The sequence below is a fragment of the Cavia porcellus genome, unplaced genomic scaffold (assembly GCF_034190915.1).
Source record: "Cavia porcellus strain 051 isolate PalLab524CR breed Dunkin Hartley unplaced genomic scaffold, mCavPor4.1 scaffold_1, whole genome shotgun sequence".
NCBI lineage: Eukaryota > Metazoa > Chordata > Mammalia > Rodentia > Caviidae > Cavia > Cavia porcellus.
Window position 1 is genome coordinate 53828921 of NW_026947484.1, and position 15936 is coordinate 53844856.

The following is a 15936-nucleotide window of genomic DNA, read 5'->3' on the forward strand; positions in this document are numbered from 1 at the left end:
GCCAAAAAGATCCAAAAGAAGGGAAGGGCTTGGCACCAGTGCCTTGCAGCAGGATGGACCATCTGCTGGGTCTTTGATTCCTCTCCTGGCTGAATCTTTCAGCTTCCCCTCTTAATTGGTTATGGGTGAAATACATGGTACCAGCATGCCCCGTAACTGTTAGAGTGAAACAAAGTGACTAATGTAGACCTTTGAGCCCAGTGCTGAGTATAAAGCAGATATGGGGAAATTTGATAACTCATAAATTTTGCAATATATTTGCATCCTCCATTTCAGGCTCACTCTGCTGATTTCATTACCCTGTAAAAATAAGATGCTGTATTTCATGCATTTTACTGTTTGAAACCTGGTTATTACATTATATATTTTCCCAATCAATGTCCTGCCTTGGTATTATCATTGTTATTTTTATTATTGTACTTATGGTCATCAATATCATGTTAGTGGTTCCTCATTTGAAATTTTTAAAAGAAAAAATAAAATAAACTTTCTTAAAATAATAAAAGCATAACAATAGTTCTTACACTGTGTATCATTATCTTCAAAGTAGGTACTCAGTTTAAGACAAAAAAAAGAAAAAACTTTAAAGTAGAAGTCTTTTACTTCCTTAGTTAGGTTTATAAATAGTACTTAAATTTTTATATGATTGTGAATTTATTGATTTCCAACTTTCTTTTTTCAGTGAGTTCATAACTGTTATTAGGAATGCTATTCTTTTTTGTATTTATTTATTTTTTTTTTTACTTCTACCCTGTTGAATGAGGTTACCAGCTTTAGGAGTCTTCTGATGAGTTTTTTGGGTCTTACAAGTAAAAGATGGTATCATATGCAAATAATGGTATTTTAACTTAATTCTTTTCTATACAGATCTCATCTAATACTTTCTCTTGGCTGATTGCTCTGGCGAATGCTTTGAGGACTGTGTAGAACAAGAGTGGTGGTAACAGAGTGAAGATGTTCATCTTTCCCTATTTAATATGATATTGGTAGGAGGTAGGTCATAAGTGGCTTTTTTCATGTTCTACTAAAGAATTTCCATACCATTTTCTTCAGGACTTTTGTTAGATTTTGCTAGACTTTTTCTACATCTGTTGAAATGATCGTAAGATTTTAGTTCTTGTTTCCGTTTATGTGATGAATTACATTTGTTGATTTGTGTGTGCTGAACCATCCTTACATCCCTGAGATGTAGCTGAATCAGTCATGGTATATGTTTTTATAAAGATGTGTCACTCTGCCTGCATCTTGTTAAGGATTTTTGCACGTATGTTCAATAGAGAAATTGACTTACAGTTCTCTTTTTAGGTTGGGTCCTTATCTGGTTTAGGGACTGAGATAATGTTAGCTTCTGAAAATGATTTTAGAATTACTTCTTTCTTTTAACTTTAACTAAAAAGCTTTCAGAATATTGGTGTTATGTGTTCCCAGAAGTTCTTGTAGAATTTGGCTATGATTCCATCCTGAGATTTTCTTAGTAGGCAGTTTTTAATTTGTTAATTAGTGCTTTAGTTTCATTGCCAGTTACTGAATTGTTCAAGATTTTTGAGTCTTCTTGGGTCAGTTCTCGGAATTCGTATGTGTCTAGGAATCCTTTCATTTCTTCTCAGTTCTCTGTTTTTGCAAACTTTTGTGAGGTGGCTGCTAATAATTTTGTACATTTTGGCAGTGTCTATTCTGATGTCACCTTTTTCATTTCTAATTCCATTAATTTGTGTCTTCTTTTTCCTTTTCTGGTAAGATTGGCTAAGGGTTTGTTTATTTTATTTATTCTTTCAAAGAACAAGATCTTCAGTGCATGGATGGTTTGAATTGATTTTTTAATTTTCCATTTCATTAATTTCTGTTCAAATCTGTTTAACTTCCTTCCTTGTACAAACTCTTGGTCTGGATTTTCCTTTTTTTTTTTTTAAAGACTTCAAGATGCATCATTATTTATTTGATGTTGTTCTATGTTCCTGATGTGGCACTCACCACTGTCACCTCACCTCGCAGGACTGCTTTTGTCGTGGACATGAGTTGTGTGTTGTACTGACACTGTCATTTAACTGTAGAAATTGTCTGATTTCTGCTGTAAAATTTCCTCTGTGGTTCATTGATTATTCAAGATTATCTTATTTAATTTCAAAATATTTGCAATTTCTGTATGATTTGGGGATTTTGTTTGTTGGCTGGTTGGTTTTGTCACTGATTTCTAGTTAATTGCACTCTGATCTGATAATATGCACTGTAAATTTTTCATTCCTTTGCATTTTCTTAGAAATGCTTTATTCACTGTGATCTATTCTGGAGAAACTAGCATATGCAATGGAAAAGAATGTGACTGTTGATGGGTGGAACACTGTTTATATCTATTCAGTTCATTTGTTCAAAGACTTGTTTCAGCTCTGTTATTTTTTTTTCTTTTATTTAAAGCAGGTGAAACTCAACAAAAAATAGAACAAAGCAGATCAGAAGAAAACCATGTAAGTGACAGATTTCAAAGGAAGGCAACAGAGATCTACAGTGGCTACCATAATTTCTCTTGTTTACTTCTAAATAGTTGTCTGTTTCTTCACACACAGTGAATTCATACAAAACAAAATAGTATAAAACTGATCAGAACAGAGTAATAAGGGCATTATAGGACTTCAGAACAAGACAATAGAAAAATTACCAATGGCTACCATAATGTCTCCTTCTCTTCAAAAAAGCTGTCCATACCTTCATGTGTGTTGAAATTGAACAATACAAAACAGACTCAAACCCATATGAAGAAAGATAAAACCATTACTGGATTTCACAGCATAATAATACAGAATCAGCAATGAATGCCTTAATGTCTTGTTTTCTTCAAAGTAACTGTTCATTTCATCATACATAATATAATTGATCCTCATGAACTTTTTAGAAGAAGTATTCCTTTGTTAGCTTTTTGCTGAGCTGATCTATTTGTGATAATACAGCACTGAGATCCTCTACTATAACTGATGTTTACTGACCTTCTATGTCCGTTAGAGTTTGTTATATGAAGTTGTGTGCACCATGTCTTACTGCACGTATGTTACTGTTATCTATTCCTGTTGAGCAGTTTCATTAACTAATATGTAATGACGTTTGCCTCTTTTGATCAGCTTTAACTTGAAATCTACCTCATCTAAAAATGGGATAGCTACTTCTACTTGTTTGGGGGTTCCTGTTACTTGCAATGTTGATTTCCATCCTTCAGTTTTTGTCAATGAATTTCTTTGTGTTAAATGAGTTTCTTGTATGATGCCTACTGTCAAATTAGTAAAGGTAAAATGTTTCTTGATCCATTCTGCTAGGCTGTGTCTTCAGTTGACAAACTGAGTCCAATCTATATTGACAAGTATAACTGATAGGTGCTGTTTTATTAACACCACTGTACTAATTTCCTGCTGCTGTTTTGCTTTCTTTTTCTACTACTTAATTCCTAACCCTACCTGGTGTATTCATTTTATTGAATTTTTGGCATTGTTGGCTTCATAATCTTTTTCTAGGATATCTTTCAGAATTTTTTGGAGCATTTTTTTGGGTCCACACATTTCTCTAGGTTTTGTTTATGATGCAAGTATCTCATTTTCTCATCAATTTTGAAAGATCATTTTACAGGATGTAACAGTCTGGATTGGAAGTTGTTTTCTGTAGGAGCTGAAACACTTCATTCCATGTTCTGCTTGCCTTTAAGGTTTGTGTTCCATGATAGGTGTTTCGGTGGTTTTCTCTAGCAGCCTTTTAAGATTCTATTCTTGAGTTGCATTCTGGTCTTTTAATTATTGTGTAGTGTGAAGTGATTTTTTTCTGATCATGGCTATTTGAAGTTTTATATGCTTCATTTATCCATATATGGAATTTTTTTCCCTGTTTGGAAAGTTTTCTTTTATTACTTCTATAAGAAGGCTTTTTATGCCTTCTGTGCTGTCTTATGATTTTGGTTAAGTCTAATTACTCCTACATTAGTCTTCTTTGAGCTATCCAGGATACAGTGTTCATGTTCTCTTGATGTTTTCAAGGAATCTCTCATTAGCTGATCATTGATTGCTGTCCTGTCCTCTAGATCTGACACTGCATTAGCCACTTCTGCTACTTACACTTCCAGTAACATTTTTCTCCCCTAAATTTCTGTTTGGAACTGTATTATTGACTTTCATTCTTTTCTTGGCTGAGCATTCATGTTTTGCATCTCTTTCTTTAGCTCCTCTCTCTGTTTCTTAGTGTCTTCTCTAGACTTCTTGGTCATTGGGAAATTATGTGATTAATTCTATATTCTTTAAATTTACCATCACCTGATAGAACTGTTTTACTCCTATTGGTAGTAAAACCTGTCTGCTGTATACCTTGTGATTTCCTCCCCCTAAATGCCTCTTGAACTAATTTGGGGAGAACTGGGAGTTTTCAAAGCATTTTGTTGCCTTGTCTTTTCATGTTTCTGGGGTATTTTTGTTTGTTTGTTCATTTGTTTTCTATGCTAGCATTTGCAAATTCTCTGGCCCAGCATCCCATTCTTTGGTAGTGAGCCACTGTATTTATGACCCCCTTACATAAGGCATTCCAGGTATTGGTATAAAGAGAAAACCAATTTCCAGTGGCAACCACATTTCCTTGTCTATAGCAGGAAGTTCAGAAACAGCAAAGGTATCAAATATGAACTGGATACAAACCGTAGGAAGTAGTCATTAACAGATTTTTACTGAAATAAAGAGGACTCTTATTCTAGTGAAGACCGTCTTTATTTGACCTATAGCAATTCATAACACTGATTTCTGCTGGGTATTGGCTGCAGTGCCTAAGCTTAAACATACCACTACACTGAATGTTTCCTTCCTTAGGACTATCCTGTCTGATAATTATCCCCACCAAACCTGAGGTCTTCCAACAGAATGGAGGCCCTGTGGTCTTCTTGGTCTAAGCTCAGATCTTCTAGGGAACTTCAAGAGATCTCTATTTAGTTCTCAGCCTCTCCAAGCCTGTTTCCCAAGGCTGTCTCTCACCTGGTCTCTGTGGAAGGGTGTGACTTCATTCCTGAAGCAAAACGCTCTTCCTGAGTGTTGGTCTCTTCTTTGATCAGATCCATGTGTTGGTTGTCCACTCTGTTGCCCTGGACTATGAAGAACCCAGAAATTGGGGTGGAGCCCATACTCCCTGGGTTCTCCTAAGTCTGGCAAATGATCCCTAGCAGGTGGAAGCTGGAAGCGGGGCGCATGGTTCTTGGATTCTCTGGTAGAGGGCCCTGGCAGGTGGCAGTGTCAGCTGGGGCATCTTAGTGGTTCTGATATCAATAAGATTCATCAATAAGATATATTCTGATATCAATAAGAATATGTAATTTCTCCTTCCTGGATTTACCACTGAGTTATTATTTTGTAGAATTAAAGGAATTCCATCTTGACAACCTAGACGCTGAAATAGTCATTGTATACTTTTAATAAATCAATGTACGAAATAGTCATTGTATACTTTTAATAAATCAATGTACATAATTCTTTTATAAAAAATGATTTCAAAACTTAAGAAAATATAGCCAAGAATTGAACTGGTAATAAAAGGGTAACATTCAGCCTCTCTTCTAGGCTACTACTTAATCATCTAAAATCATCCCAGACGGCACTTCTGTCCCCCATTTTCTCCCATTTTCCCCATCTGTTTCCCATGGACTTGGTGAATGAGATGATTAGGGAAAATTGTGTTGAAACCAATGAGTTGAGGTGAGTTGGGTGCATAGTGACACCATGTGAGAGATCATGGGTGCCTCCTTCTCTTCACTCTCCTTCTTGAGCTTCTATTCCATTATGGTCAAAGTCATCAATAAGCATTTTTACAGGTGCACAGCACTGTGAACAATCCCGAGAACTCTATGTGCTCCATGTCACTGAGCTTTGTTCCAGCATATTTAAGTTTAAGGAAGTGCTTAGTATCCCCCACGATAAGAAGATGCTATGATCTGCATCCAGGTAAAGTACCGAGGCTCAGAGAGGTCATGCCTCAGAAAGGCGATTCAGTGATTTGACTAAAACTAGAGTTGATGACTCTACACTGCATGGCTGTTTCATCTGTCCATCACAACTTATTAACTGGGAGAGAAACTATTAACATTTCTTAACCAATAGCTCATAGGTGAGCCAAGTCTTAATATCCATCCCCCCAACTCTTAAAGTGGTTGGATGTGAACTATGTGACAAACTTCCAGGTTAGGTCACTCTCAACCAGGCGCAGCTTTGCCATGTTCCATGATATATAAAATATGTTACCTTGTTCATGTATTCATTTTTTTATTTTTCTGTCCTACATTTATGAGTGAACACATATCTGGACTGTTAGAAAATGCAAAAACTTTGATACTTTCCCACAAGTACTGGTGCTGATGGAACCAGGCCAATCATAGCCCAAGCCCAAGGAACTGGTTAGATCTTATGGGTCACAGGAAATGAGTCTTCCCACTAGGGAACCCGTGTTACATTCTCCTCACAACCCTCAAAGCCTCCACCCATCAGCATGTCACAAAGGCCATCAGACTGATTATAATACTGCTTTCTTGTTGATTTCTCTGGTTTGTCTTTTTAAGATGAAAGGAAAGCATCCTTCACTGCTGCTTTCTGCTTCTCCTGCATGATACCCAAATCCCTGCAGTGACCTCCTATCTAGACCGTGTGTGATCTTGACTTTCTAGAGTCTTTGCAGTTTGAGTAACTGTTTGTAAAACTGAGCCAGGACAAATAACTCGCATTTAAAACCTTCTAATGGTTGAAAATATCTGTACCTAGACCATACAGTTTGACTGCAAAATTCATAACATACAAGGCATGAATGTTACTGCCTCAATCAACCTGACTTAAAATTTAAGAATTAAAGTCTCCAATGAATTTCCATTGTATCTAAAATCCATAGTCTTCACCATAGCTATTTTAGCTATATGAGGCAAGACAACCCCAGGAAAGAGATGACATATACAAACTAGGAAAAAGTTATAAATAAGTCGTTGACCTCTTCTCTAAAGCATAGGCAACCAAGCAGTCCTAAAGCTGCAGCTGTGGTGAAATAGTCAGAGCTAGTAACACCGGGGTGCAGATTAAACCCAGTACCAGAAGGAAGGTGTGCCTACCTTGAAAGTTTTCAGGGTTAAAATGAAGTCCCTTCTGTCAAACCCTAGCTGAGCTGTTTTCTGTTACTAAAACCACAATGCCACAACCCCTGAAAAAAAAAGGTTGATTTGGGCTCATGGCTCTGGCCCAAGGCTGGGGGCCACGTCTGAGGACAGTCTTCTTGCTGGGAGAGTCCTGAGGTGATGCACAGCACAGTGAGACAGAGACCATTGAGACTTCAGGGATGGGGTTATTGTATTTCCAACCATACTTGGGATTGTCACATTGTGTTAGGCAGAATTAGTCACTCTCTATGTCTTTACTTGGAGATGAAGTATGGTCTAAGATGATATGTTTCGGTGTGGAGTTGATAAGTGGTAGATTATGATCATTAATCTTATATGTCAGTTTCATTGGATTAAAAGGTACCTAGTAGACTGGTAAACCATGCTGATAGATATATCTGGATGAGTCATGGACATGTGACCTTGAATACTATATCCAGTCTCTGGTCCTTCCTCATTGGTACTAATACCCAGCCCTGCTTCCTGATCATCAGGAACTAAGCAATTTGACTCTGCCACACTCTTCCACTTGGATCCAGCCCACCATGAACTGCATATCCTGAAACTATGTGTTAAATTATACCTTTAATGCTTTAAATTGCAGTTTGAGGTATCATGTCTCAGCTGTGGGAAAGCTAATACAGGGAACATGATAGACCAGCCCAAATGGATTTCATAACAATCCACTTTCACAATTGTTCATTAACTCATCACTCTATAAATTGCCTAAGTGAATTAACTGTTTATGAGGGCAGAGCCCTAATCACCTCTTAAAAGTCTCATCTCTCAATATTTCATAATGGATATTAAATTTCGACATGAGTTTCTAGAGGACAAAACTATATCCAAGCCATAACAAATACTAACCAAGTAAATAATTAATCAAGCCAGAAGGCAGTGAGGGATATCTCATGCAGGTATGCTTGATAACAAGAGTTCTCCTGAAAGATTCTGCCCACGACAAACTTACATGAAGGTCACAGTAGCCTGATACAGAGTGACCCCTGTAAGGATCTCTGCCCAACTTTGGACTGTCTCCAAGCTTGTTAGTAGGCCTTACAGTCCAGGATTATTGCTAAATCACTGGTGTAATTCTTCTCCTGCCCTTCCCCTAAAACTTTCCAATATTGTTGCAGCCTCCCTCAGTATGCACACGGTTTACGAGGTATGCATGTTCTCATCTCATTACTATTCCCAAGTAGACATTAACCTCTGAGTCTCTTTGTGTTTGTCATTTACATTGTTACCACTGTTACTTGAGTCAGTGTGGTGGCAAACATGCCTACAATCCCAGTACGCTGGATGCTGAGGCAGGAGGACCGTAGGGAGTTCACAGCCAGCCTGGGCTACATAGTGAATTCAAGGCAGCTCAAGCAGCGTAGGAAGACACCGTTTTTAAAAAACAAAGATGAATAATACAGATGTTAGAAAAAAAGGAGATAGACTATGATAAAATCCCTACAAAAGGAAAAATACTAGAATCAGCAAAAAAAAAAAAAGGAAAATATATATTTAAAGAAAAATCACATAGAAATTTTGGAACAATTAGACAATACAACTGGAAAAAAGAAGAGGCTAAAGAGAATATGAGACACATGGAATGTGTACGTAATTGTTATTATTCAAGAAAGACATGGAACAAAGGAACACCAAAACAATTTTCAGTATGATAAAAGTTGGCATTGAAAAAAATCCTTAATCTTCAGTAATGGAAAACAGTGTCATGGGCTGAGGATGCAGCTCAGCAGCACAGTGCCTGCCTGGTGAGTGCAAGGCCCTGAATTCAATTCCCAATATTGGAAAGAAGAATAAATAAATAAATAATAAACGAAAAAAAGAAAAAAAAAAACAGTTTCCCAAGAGAATGTATAAGAAACACCCATTATCCACACTGAAATAAATCAATTACAAGAAGATAAAGAATCAACTTGGTACATTTAGTCTAGAAAATGTGAATATCTCCTACAAGAGGCCAAAATTTTGCTATGCAGAGGTGTAAAACTATACTAGATGTTCTTGCCTGATATGGTGGCACACATCTGCAATCGCAGCATTTGACAGATTGTAGCAGGAGGGTCACCATAAGTTCAAGTTCAATGCCAGCCTGGGCTACATAGCAAACCCAAGGCCAGCCTGAGTGACACAGTGGAACCCTGTCTTCAAAATCCAGACAAAACACACAAACAAAATTATATATATATATATATATATATATATATATATATATATATAATATTAAAGCAGCCTGCACCCCTCCAAGAAGCACAGTTCATAAACATAGAGCACATCTCCAGGACTCAAAGCTCTTTGGGGGAGGGAGAGATATTGAAAATAGAAACACAATTGTGTTCCTAAAAAACACAAAAACCAATTGTGCACTTCAAGGCAATAAAAATCAACAGTTTCCACTACAAAAAAGAAAATAGAAATACAGAGTTAGCACAGAAAATCCGTGAAATGTTCAGTGTTTAAAAGTCCTGGGAGGAAAGAATTGTGATGATACGTTCAAACCAAATAACTGCGAGTCGTGAGCACCAACATTAAACATGTGCACAGGCACAGAGTCAGACGGCGAGCACCATGAGGCCTTGGGAGAAAAAACTATAGAGCAGGACCCCAGCCAACCCAAGGTGGGTGAGTTGTGGTATGCGAAGGCCATGGCGACCGTTGAAGCCATTAGAGCTTTCTGACATTTAATGTAGGTGACATAAACTTCAACCCTGCCACAGAACTGAAAAAGCAAGAATAGATTCCCAGAAGGGTAGGTGGGAGCGTGATTTTCCCCATGTGTCATGGCAGGAGGTCAATAGAGATTGTCTTAAAATATTTACAGTCATAGAGAGGGTCTAACATCAGATTATAAATCTTCCAAAATATCAGGAGTGGGGAGCAACAGAACCAAAGTGTAGAAGATACGGACACAGTGGAAGATGGAACAGCACGAGTTTAGAAAGAGAACATGCAGGACGGCAGAACTGAAATCCACATACAGGTGATGTATATGCCAAGTGTGTGTTTGTGTGAATGCAATCAACTCATCAGAGCTTGTCAAATCAGTCAATAAAACCAGCCATATATATTAGTCATAGAAAAATGAAAAGTAAAATGACTAATAATTAAACGTGATTTTAAATTTTGCATTGACTTATATCTTCAACAGACAGAATTCAAAGCAAAAACAACAACAAAAGTCAGTAAACAAAGTGAAATAATCATGTATCATTACAAAAATATTTAATCTACTGTACAGGCATACATCCTGTTACATCATAAGTTCCACGGTTGTAAAATAAAAGGAAATAAAGCTTAAAGGCAGAAAACCTCAAGAAAATTCCCCAAATAAAGGAGAGATTTTTGCTCTCAACTCTGAATAGGTCAAATACTAAAAAAAAAAAAAAAAAAAAAAAAAAAAAAAAAAAAAAAAATGAAGATGTAATGTAGAACCTCATGCATTATTCTAAATTCTTTAAGCCAAAAATAGAAAGTGGACCAGTTTTTAAGTATTTGTAAAACCATTTACAAAACTTGACCACATATGAGGCACAAGAAAAGCCTAAAACACAAACAGTAATAAAAGTAATGACCACACTTCCTGGTTAGAACACAATAAATATAGAGATGAATAGTAAAACCAGCCATCTGAGGATGTTATAACCTGTTCTTTAACAGTTCACATCATGATTCGGTTATTGGCCTCAACATAGGAGAATATTTGGAAAATAATAACCTTGAAGCCACAACATTAATAAAACCCATCTGAGACACCTAACGTTGTGACCTGGAATAAAATTTGAATTTCCACACACTTACATTCCCAAGCAAATATTCAGTTCAGTAATTTTAATAGAATATAATCTGAGGAAAACAGAAAGAGTAAGTTATTTAACATGTAAAGCAGAAGTTGACACATTCTGAAACAAAAGAATTAGTCAGTAAAAGGTGATTCTGAGAAAATAATATAAGATAGACAAATCAGTTAACCTAAGCAAAAATAAAAAAGAACACAAACAAAAATGATTAACATGAGGGAAAAAACTCATAACATATTAAGAAGAATTGTGCGTACTTCGTAAAAAAATAAAACTCTAGAACAATATTTTTTGATTCCTGGATTTAAAGGACTTTTCTAAGTAGTAATTATCAAAATTGAAAGCATTCTTGATTCCTTTCATGAGTAAGGATTTACCATCCTCCAATTCTGAGGCCAAACAACTACTTCCCAGATCCCCACCCCCCCCCAAAAAAAAAAAACAGGTCAGAAAAGAGTGACACAGATATTTTACCAATCTTAAAGGAACAAATGAAGAAGTCCTATTTAAACACTGTTCAGCCCATTGAGAAGAAATACACTGTCCAGATTCAGATCAGTCTTGTTCCTCCCAATCCAGAAATTCCCAATGAGCAAATAAAGAACATGAAAAATAACGTGGGCCATGACCTAATCAGGATCACTGAGAAACTAAAGAACTATTCTACATTAGAGAAAGGCCACAGACTTCCATGGTGTCCATCGCTTCTTTGCTGGACAGATGTTGCGTCTGATCCATAACCTCTAGGTTTGCTCCTCCCCATCACCACCACAGTGGTTTCCCACACTGAAAGAGTGAGCTTCCTAAGGTAGAGTTCACTGTTTCTCCACCTCCACACCTCTGCAGATTCCCCACTGCTTTTGGATCAAGTTCAGAGTCATCATCCTGACCTGTAAAAGAGGCTCTACGCTTTCCCCTGGGCTCCAGCCTCCCCACACAGGACTGATCCCCTCAGCCTCAGAGATCCCCACCTCTGTTTGCTGTTTCTTCGTTTTTATCGGTACCAGGGATCGAAACTCACGACTGCCTGCTTGTAAGGCAGGTGCTTATGCCGCTGAGCTAAACCCCCGGACCCCTGTTTGCTGTTTCTTGCCCCTGTGCTCTCACACCTGCTGTCCTGCCCACCCAGAACACTTTTCCTCCTCCTCCTCCTCCTTCTTCTGCTCCTCCTCATCTTTTCCCCACTGAATTGAGGCATCATCTCCTGCAGCAAGTCTTCCCCAGCATTCCCCCTTGGCTGAGACTTCCAGGACCACCGTGTCCAGGTCTTGGTGGCCTCATGGCAGAGCTCGGGATGTGCTGGCTCCTAGGGCCTCGCTCTGGACACCTTAACCTCCTGGAAGATGAGCAGCTGTCCTTCCTGTCTTGTACTGCGCAGATGTGCAGCCCATGGCAGACTCTGGACAAAGGCTGACAGGAGGAGAACTACCAGCTCTATGGAGAGTCACCTCCTGATGGACACAGTCATCATCAGTAGTAAACAAAGACTGTCCAGCAAAGAGGTCACCATGGGGGCCCTGCTTTGGTATTCTCAGGACTGTCCTCACTGGAGAAATACATGGCTACTCAGAGGATGCTGCCTTCTCATGAGGAGTCTTTCTGTGCTGCGGAGTTCACAGACAGCGTCTCAGAGCCCACTGACAGGATGTCAAGCATTTAACAACCCATGTAAAACTTCAGTGTGGGGCAAGCACAGATTTATTTTCCCATGGCTACCCAGGCAGAGCACTGTATGCAGAGGTCCCTGATTGGCACTGCAGAAGACAAGCCTCTCACTCTGCACATTAGGATTTAGATGGTAGATTTTATCACCAGCCTGGGGAAGAAACCATTGCTCTCTGGAAGCTGGGATGCTGGGAGTTTCATTTGCAATTCTGGGTCCTAGAACTCCACACATTCTGCTTCCAGCATGGTGTATAACATTCAGATAATTTGCTTCCTTCTGCCATTTATTGAGAGATTGCTTTCAACTTGTTAGTGGAAAAAATGCTTTGATTTGGTGCCATCCTTATTTCACAGATGAGGGGCAGGATGATAGATGAGTTTACCCACACGACACGTTGTTAAGAACCAGAACCACAATACTTACACTTCAATCCCAGCTACAGTGTGCGTTTCAGGGGTAACACACGCAGTACTTGGTACTCAATACACTTATTTTGTTGTGCCCTATCAGTCTGTCACAGCCCAAAAGCCTTACATGTTTGCAGTCTAAACCTCTTGAATGAGCATTACCATGATTTTGTTAGATTATCTGGCATGGAAAGCTCTGAGATTTTCTAAAGCATTACACAAAAGTGTTAAAACCTGCAACTAACAAGACAACACACACACACACACACACATGCACACACACACACATACACATGCATACACACATGCACACGAGGGTATCAGCACTCACCTCAAGCAACCTGGAAACAGCCTGGCAGATTTCCATAAAATCAAGTCCATCATCAATCATTCACAAAACAAATTAAAATGCAACGGAGAATGACAGAAGCTGACTTCAGGGCCCTCTAGTGCATTTGTGTGCCGTCTGTGCATCTGTTACAGGATTAGACTCTGTACTGAGCACTGCTTAGATCACTGGGCAGCCCAAGGTGAAGACCACATGTTTAAAAGTGAGTAAGAGCTATCATTGCAAGAGCCATGGACTGTGAGCAGTTCATCTATTCCCAGAGAAATGCACTAGAAGTTTCTGGTATTTGTAGACCAGAGGATCGCTGCAGCTGAGGGTTGGTTCCTTGCTCTGGGAAATGATGGAAGGGTGCAGGGAGGCAATAGAGGAGTGGTGGAAAGGAGGTTTTTCTGCAGACCTTACACTCATGAGCTGCACGGAGGCCGAGGCGGTGTTATCACACAGCACAGCCCAAGGGCCCTGCTAGAGACCTGATCTCCTCTCAGACCCTGAGGGCACTGCTGCAAGGTCTCCCTGAGCTGTGATGAAGCGGGAGATGGCACTGGAGGAAGTAGATTATCATGAATCTCATTTGCACTGCTTAAGTGTTTACCACTCTTGCGGTTTGGATGTGAAATATTCTCCCAAAGGGCCATGTGAGGAAGGCCTGGTCACTAGCACAGCAGCACTCAGAGGGGGGCTTCTGGAAGGCAGTGGAGCACGGGAGCTGTGAGGCCATTTGACGGCACTATTGGGAGGGGACAGCGCAGATCAGAGGACTTGCTCTTACAGACACATCTCATGATTAGCTCCCATGTTTCTCTCTCCCTGTCCCTAGCTCCTATGTGTCTCTGTCACCCCGTCTCTGTTTCTCTCTTGTCTTTCCTCTCTCCTCTATATTCCTGTCTGTCCTTCCTGAATAGTATGAGATAAGCAGTTACCCTCTGCCAGGTCCTTTCACCATGATGTTCCTGACTTGGATCCAGTCAACCATGGGCTGAAACCTCAGAGCCATGAGCCAAATAAATCTCTCCTCCGCTGAGTTGACTTTCACACATATGATGTCACAACCACACACTTACATGCTAGAGCATGGCTTTGGGTTGCCAAAAAAGCAGTAATATTTTTTCTACTATATTTTTCAAAATTCATTGCAACATCATCTTTTGCTAAGGCTCATTTTACTCAATTTAAATATTTATAAAGGTGGTTATTTAGCCTCATTTTTATATGGATATTGTTGCACTCTTTTTAATAATTTATTTTTGTGTTTGTTTCTCTCCAGCCAGGTTGCTGTCAATGTTGTACACACTCTACCTAGCACAGTGCCTGATATACAATAGACACTAGCAAAAAATAAAAAGGAAAAGGGAGAAGGAAGCGAGGTAGGGAAAATAGGAGCAATAGAGGAAAGAAAAAGGAAAGAAGAGAGAAAGGAAGGAAAAAGGAAGGAAGAGGCTGGAAAGAAAAGAAGGAAGAAAGGAAGGAATGAAAGAAGGGAGGAAGAGAGAAAGGAAAAAGGAAGGGAAGAGGGAAAGAAGGAAGGTGAGAAGGAAGGAAGGGAAGAAGGGAGGGAGGGAGGGAAGAGGGAAAGAAGGAAGGAGGGAAGGAAGGAAAGAAGGGAAGAAGGGAGGGAGGGAGGGAGGCAATTACTAAATCATCGGAGTGAGATCAATGTGTAGGTGAAGTTATCACACTGTGTGCATGGAAAGCTATGGAGGTGAGCTATGAGATTATTATTATCACCACACAGGCCACGGAGCCTCAATCTTAATGGAGAAAGTTGAAAACTGATGTTAAGAAATACAGTTAACTGTCAAAAGTGTTCTGTGTTTACATACAGTAAGTCTTATCCCATTTTCCCTTCAGAATATAAGCTCAAAAGGATTTGTTGAAAGTAACAAAAGTCTTTATAAAAGCTCTGATTTAATAAACATTTTGAGTGTTGTTACATTTACCTGGATAGACATTGCATGATGATTAGATTCAAGATCCCAGGAATGAAAGCCTATAAGATTCCTAATAATTCACCTGAACCTCCATTCCTTCCTGTGTAGATAGTCTTTTTCCTGGAGAGGTTACTCATTTCCTGAGTTTGAACCCTAAGCTGGATGTGAGCACATATGAACTGATTACGTGTCCATCTTGCACTGGCTGGGGCAGTAGCCACACAGAATGGCCACTGTGGAAAGAATGCAGATCTCAGACAAAAAAGACAGAAACAGAGACCAATGATGAGGGTGGCCTTGATCTTGCAAATTTGAAAATCCCAGACTAAGATATCCATGAAGAGTTGTCATGGTTTATGTCTGTGGTCCTCAGGCCTCGTAAGTTTGCATTGTGCATTTGTGATGCTTCATTGTCTAGTGCTTGGATTGATGGTGTCAGTGCTCCACTCACATAGAGGTGGAGCCAGGATGTGATGTAATGGCAGGAAGAAGGTGTGTCTTGCTCTTTGCTAGTTCTTGTTTGCTGTTGGCAGCCGCCATGAACTGCGGCCCAGCCATGCCAGCCTGCCTTGGAGCCAACTGAGTGTGGACTGAAACCTCAAAAAACTGTAAGAAATAAACCTTTCCTTTCCCAAC